This window comes from Micropterus dolomieu, linkage group LG08, assembly GCF_021292245.1.
Source record: "Micropterus dolomieu isolate WLL.071019.BEF.003 ecotype Adirondacks linkage group LG08, ASM2129224v1, whole genome shotgun sequence".
Classification (NCBI taxonomy): domain Eukaryota; kingdom Metazoa; phylum Chordata; class Actinopteri; order Centrarchiformes; family Centrarchidae; genus Micropterus; species Micropterus dolomieu.
Window position 1 is genome coordinate 1,182,826 of NC_060157.1, and position 6,576 is coordinate 1,189,401.

General features: G+C 43.8%; 1 protein-coding gene across 3 annotated transcripts in view; it reads right to left on the bottom strand.

The window, feature by feature from the left end:
* The window catches only part of ccdc120a (coiled-coil domain containing 120a), a 42,083-nt gene extending 36,247 nt beyond the window's left edge, over positions 1–5,836 (bottom strand). For all 3 annotated transcript variants that reach the window (XM_046057671.1, XM_046057674.1, XM_046057672.1), the window contains exon 1: positions 5,528–5,836. The gene's annotated coding sequence lies outside the window, so the exon portion shown is untranslated. The remainder of the gene's footprint in view (positions 1–5,527) is intronic.
* Positions 5,837–6,576: the final 740 nt, after the last annotated feature.

Consider the following 6,576-nt stretch of genomic DNA (forward strand, 5'->3'; position numbering starts at 1 on the left):
GGGGGGGGGGGGGGGGGGGGGGGGCAGAGCTGAATATTAAATCAGATAAATTTAGATTTTAATCTTTTCGTCCTGGTCAGTCCCTGAAGCCTCGAACCAGACTGACAACACGTGTTCTGCTAAACCTGATCCATGTTCCACAAACAGACCAGATCTGTGTAATTTGCTTATGGTTATAGGTTTTGTTTCTTGGCAGTGACATTCAGTTTTCTTTTCCCTTCTGCATCAGATTTTACCCCTTTTAAGGCGACACACTGCAGATGAATAGGTTAAAAAAAATCTGACTATTAGATACCACCAATAAACTTTCCTAGTTGATTACTTACATTAATATATTTTTTTGTTTTACAGGTTTTCTGAAATATTGTTTAAATATGCAAATGAGGCAGTAATGAAATATACGCTAATTTACATCTATTTCAAGAACTGAAATCTGAAAAGTGGATAAAGTCAAGTTTAAAATGATTGTTTTATTTTGTTGACACATTATACTCGGGTTTCTGAAGAGGGGATTTTTGATATCTCTTTTTATTATTTCATAATAATAATTAATTTTGTCTACTCTGTAGTTTGTGTCTGATTTTATTTTATTATTATTATTTTATTATTGTATAAGTAAGCACATCGTGAGCAATCAATCCTGAGTCAAATTCCTCGTATGTGTACACATACCTGGCAATAAAACTGATTCTGATTAATCAGAATCAGTTTTATTTCTACCTGTTTTTGTGAATAAAATGTTCAATAACTCAGGCTGTGAAAGATATATGAACAAACCCCTCGGTAAAAACCTTCAGAATATAGTCAGAAAGACAACTGGAAAGTTTGGTGTCTGTAAGAGCTGCGGAACAGGAGATTTCAGGCACAGAGGAAAAACTTTTTCTCTCAATGAGGGAAGTTAATGTCAAAGAGCTTCCATGAGAGGATGATGTGACAGAAGGACCGACAGTCGTTGGATTAAACACATCAGGTGAGATATATTTCTGCACGGAACGTAGCCAAGTCACTTAGCTAGTAGCAACCAAGCAATGAACGTTAGCTTAGCATTACCGCGTTAACATGTTGATGACGTATATTGTGCGAGATGAGTGCTGTAGTCGATTTTCACACAAAACTACATGTAACTTTACTGTATTACGAAGCTGACTAAGCGTCAAGAAAATCATCAGTATATCTCAACAAAATCCGCGACAACATCGTGACCCCGCCCCAGAAAAACACTGCACTGCATTTCAAACAGATTTAGAAATGTACTCCGACAGATCCGTGTGACCTCAGGTGTGTTGCTCATACTGCGGCAGTTTAATCCTGCACACAGGTCCTCACAGAGACGGCAAACAACGCACACGTTCTCCAGAGAGGAAACGCATCCAGAATTCATGAAGCTGCTGCCTCGGTGCCTTTGAGCCAAACACACACACACACAGAGACACACACAACTGCACATGTGTGTGTGGAGGATGAATGTAGGTCAGGCAGCAGATTCTCCGCATGGCAACAATGCAGAAAATCCCAACTCTGAATGCCCGCATCTGATTGGCTGAGCGCTGCAGCCAGGCAACCAATAACCTTTCAACCCCTGGGGCGCTCTGTGTGTGCGTGTGTGTGATACAGTAGACACACTCTCAGACTGAAGCACGGCGTGGCGTAAAGGTGACATCACGGTGACATCACAGACACAGCCGCTCCGTGGATGGAGCTGCAGGACAGGAAGTCACCGGTTTGAATAGTCAGAATTTAAAAAAAATAAAACAGAGTCCTGAAACACTTTAGGAGTACAAACTACGAGTCCCAGAGAGCACTGCTGTAAGAAACGTCCAATCATAGAGCTCCAGACTCTGTTGCCGGGCGGCCGGTTGTCAAATTCACACGTTAAAGGCTCAGTTTTTGGATCAAAGGCAGATCAAAGGAAGCAGCTGTGGATCTGAATGTGATGTAACTGTGATGTCACTGCTCTGGATGGAGGTGTCTCCATAGCAACAGCCGCTGAAGCTCATGGGTAGTGTAGTGCTTAAAGACAAAACTGAGAAAACAGGACTCATCAGGAAAGAAGGTGAAACACGTCGTGACAGGTGAGCAGAACTTAAACTTTTACATGAAGTAGAGAAGAAGACGACGACGACCAGCTTCATTTCAGGAGTTCAACACGCAGGAACAGAAACTTTAAAACAAAACGCCAGAGATTTGAACTCATGTCAGGTCGAGTTCGCTCATACGACTGACTTCCTGCTTTGTTTTTGACCAGCTGGCAGTGGGCGGGGTTTATTAGTGACATCAGAGAGCCAGGTGCATGTGCTCACGCCTCCACGTGTTGAACTACTTCTCGTCTGCTGGGAACTATGAAGCCGCCAAACCCAAACAAAACTGGAACTTTTATGAACAGAGTCTGACTCGAGGTAAACGCCAATCAAGTGGGAGAGACAGACGCAGTACTTTAACTTGTAGTATAGTACTTTTATACTGTAGTACTTTTTTTAAACGAATAAGTGAAGAGGACAAAGGAGTTGGATTCATCCCCTTCAAAATGAAAACTCATTCATCGAGTTCATCGGATGAACAGACGCAGCTGCTCTCTCCTCACTACGCACTGAGGCAGTAACCAAGTACTTTACTCAAAGTACTTGTAAGTACGAGTAAAGTACTTAAATCTCCTGCAGCTCATCCACCTGTCAAAATACGTGCTTGTTACAGATTAAAGACTCTCAGGATGTTCAGTCACATCAGAACCCCTCGTGTTTTCTTTGAAGACCATCAAACAGAACTTTTAGAGTTCGTCCTCACCAGAAACACGGTGGATTATGCAGCCGCTTGTTAATACTGATGCAACGATCCGATCCGGACTCAAACCGCTGGATCAGGTTTCGGTTACGTAGTTCCGCTAACGTCGTTCCGCTAACGTCGTTACGCTAATGTAGAATTTGACGTCGCCTTCCAACAGAATGATCCCCAGTCTCGTCCTCACAGTGAGGAACACAGCTGATTCCTTTTTACACTGGGATCAGATCGGTACTCGCCATCGGACCTCAAGTCCAGGTATCGGGACTGAAACAGTCGGATCGTGCGTTCCTACAAGGTTGTTTAGTTGGCAAAAAAGAAAACGTTTTGTAGACGACTTACATAACGTGACCTATTTTAAACCAAACCACGTAACGGCTGCCGCTGTTGTTTTGAAACACAAGACAATCGACCCGTTTTGTTTGTGTTCCCAGACGAAGCTCTGAACGCAAAGAGTCACGATTCAATCGATGGCGCTGCAGCCACTCTTTCATTATGTCTAATGTGACGTATGTTTGGAAAATATATAAAGCAAAAATCACATGACCAACAGCGGAAGATACTGACTTGATAAACAAACAATTATCTTCATCATATGATTTAAAAGGGAAACATCTTTCAGGACCTTCGGTGCTCCCAGCAAACATTAAACATATAATAAGTTAATATCATGTTTTACTTAGATAGTTAAAGTACATGTCGCTGGAATCACGTTTCTTCCTGTAAAATCATTCTTCTTACCTACAAAGCTCTTAATGTTCAGGCACCATCTTATCTTAAAGAGCTCATAGTACCTTACTACCCCACCAGAGCACTGCGCTCCCAGAATGCACCTGTGTTTCCTAGAGTCTCCAAAAGTAGACTAGGAGCCAGAGCGTTCAGCTATCAAGCTCCTCTCCTGTGGAACCAGGTTCCAGTTTGGGTTCAGGAGGCAGACACCACAGCGCTTTCCTTTTCCACCGCAGGAACTTCACCCCAGAACTAGGAACCTTTGCAGGAAACAGGGTCTAAATTAAGAACTTTCCCTGCCCTGCTGCTGCTGCTCGTCTCTTTTTCACCGTTGACTCGGTCTCGAGACTGAAGTCTCGGCCGCCCCGATGTCGACCTGAGATCGTACGTCTGCATGATATTTACAGCTCTGAAACGGCAGCGAACGGCTGAGTTTAGCTAGAAACTGGGTCCAGAGTTACTGTTTTAAGTTTCAGGTAATAACGCATGTTAAATTGTCACCTGCGAGCTGAGCTGCTAACGTGAGCTCAGTTTGGTTTTACTTGGGTGTTGATCGCTCAGGAGGAGACGGATGACCACCGAGGTCGTCTTCTCTCCAAAGCAAACGGACATTAAAACATTAAAAACACTAATAAAGCTGTTCCGTGCTAAAAAAAAAAGTGTTTCTTTCATTATATTTCATCAAATCTGAAGTTCATATCTCCGTTTTGCTCATAGAAAGTGACCTTACTGAATAATGATGCGTGTCCGTCGCTCTGCTGGTCAGCTGGTCAACAACGAACCTTTTACTTCCTTGTAAAGTAGATCCTGGGACTAAGAGTTCGGGGTACTTTCGGTGGAAACGTGGCTTTTGATAAAGCTTATATTCAGGGCTGGCTCAGGTGAGTCCTGAACCAGGTGTTTCTGTGATTGGCTGCTGAGGTGCACGTGTCTGAAACCAGCTCAGAACCAAAGTGGTACTTTTACTGCAGTAACCCGAGTACTTCTTCCACCTCAGCTCACTCGGGCGGCTGCTAGAAATCTGAACCACAAACCGTCAGAAGATTGGAGACATCGATACGTTTCATTGTTGATCTGCGTTAAGACTCTTTCCAAAACTTTGATTACATATTTAATATTATTTTATATATTTTAGCTGATAGGATCCTGAAACTGTTGCTGCTTTTTAGTTTCCATTTTCTGCAGCAGAAGAGACAAAAATATAAATAATGAATCTACAGTCATGTGACCATCTGTCTGCTCTCTGATTGGCTGGTTTCTCTCCTTCGCTGACAGATTCAGGTTTCATGATTCTCTAAACTTCTGTTTACTTTAATTACTATAAAGAACATAAAGGGGCCATTTAACCTTCCGGAGCTTTTGATCATATCATGAAAACGATCCTGGCTGTAAACAAACAAACAAACAAACAAACAAACAAACAAGATGAAGGAAGCTTCAACGCTGCTGCTTTAACAGTGGAGAAAGTCTAGAGACTGATTAATGTAACATGATCAGACCGCTGGTCGCTCAGAGATCAGGACCGACTCGCGTCTGACAAACATCACACACACAGAGCGGCGGGCACGTGGCGCTGGGTGGGGCCAATAACAACAAACATAAACGACGTTTCTTCTTCATCAAACATTCAAATTCCGTCACGTCAGAAATGAGGCTTTATTTAAGTGATGGATCCAAATCAACAGGAATAAAATCCACCAAACTGCAGTCAGATCTGAGCGGTTTCCCGCCGCAACACACAGCTCGTTTTAGCGCCAGCATCACATCACACCAGTTTAAATAAACGATGTCTTATTCCTCTAAGTGACTCTTCTGTTTATTAACGGTGAGCCGAATTAATGAGCAGATCGTGTGGATTTAAAAGAAAAGGACGTCTTTGTTCTCCCGCCGTGTTTTACTGCAGGCGAGCGAAGCAACCTTAAAATGACCAACTTTTAAATGGAGTCTGGTGTCCGGTTCCCTCCATGTGAGAGGACCTGTGCTCCCTGTTTGTGACGGTGTCGGCGGGTGAAAGATCTCCTACCTGGGTCACCTGCCGATTTCCCTCCGCTGCCTCTTCACCTCCGGCGGGGATCGCACCTGCGGCTCTTCGGTCACGTGACCCAGAAACCAGTCCGGAGTCCCGAACCCGCAGTCAGAGCCGCTGTGTCCTCCGGTCAGCTGATTGTCTCCCGCTGCGGCTCGCGCTGCTCCCCGCGCCGCGGCTCACATCAGGTGTGATTGATTACGCTGATTGTCGCCTCGTGCAGCCGCCGCGGACTCTGAGCACCTGATCAGCGCGGCTGCGGACACTGATCGATCATCGCGGATCGATGATCTGATCAGATGAAGGATCCCTGCTCTTCACCTTCCTCCTCCTCCTCCTCATTGGTGCAGCAGGTTCTCTGTTCAGACTGAATGAAGCTCCATCAGCACCGCGAGGCGCGCGCACAGCGCGGCGGGCACGCGCACGTTCATGCACACAAACAGACTCGCATCACGGAGACAGACTGATGTTGATTGATGGAACTGATCGATAACCGATATCTGAGGACCGCCTCTCTGTTCCTTATGGATTGATCCTCTGATTTTTATTTTAAATATATTATCGATTCTCACGCTTTTATCCATTGATTTTCTCTGATTGTTGTCAACTCTGTAAATTGTTTTTAATCATGTTCTATAAATCAGTATCTATTGATAGATACTGATCAGGCAGAGAGGGGAGGGCGGGGTCAGCTCATCATATTTGATGAGTTTAAAGAAGAAAATCTGATTTTAATGATCAATTAGTTTTCATCTGATACACTTCCAATTAATTGATTCAATCAATCCAGGTTCAGTGAGCTGCTGCTGCCCTGAGCTGAACATGAAAATTAACAAATCAAAGAGTTCGATCCAATAAAACAGAAAACTGTCACCACACACAATTTATATTACAACAATAATAACAAGAAAGAGGCAAAGACATCCTGGCTCTGGCTGAACCTACATCTGTAAAGGTAACTACACTGAACAAAATTATAAAGGCAACACTTTTGTTTTTGCCCCCGTTCATCATGAGCTGAACTCAAAGATCTGAGACTTTCTCTA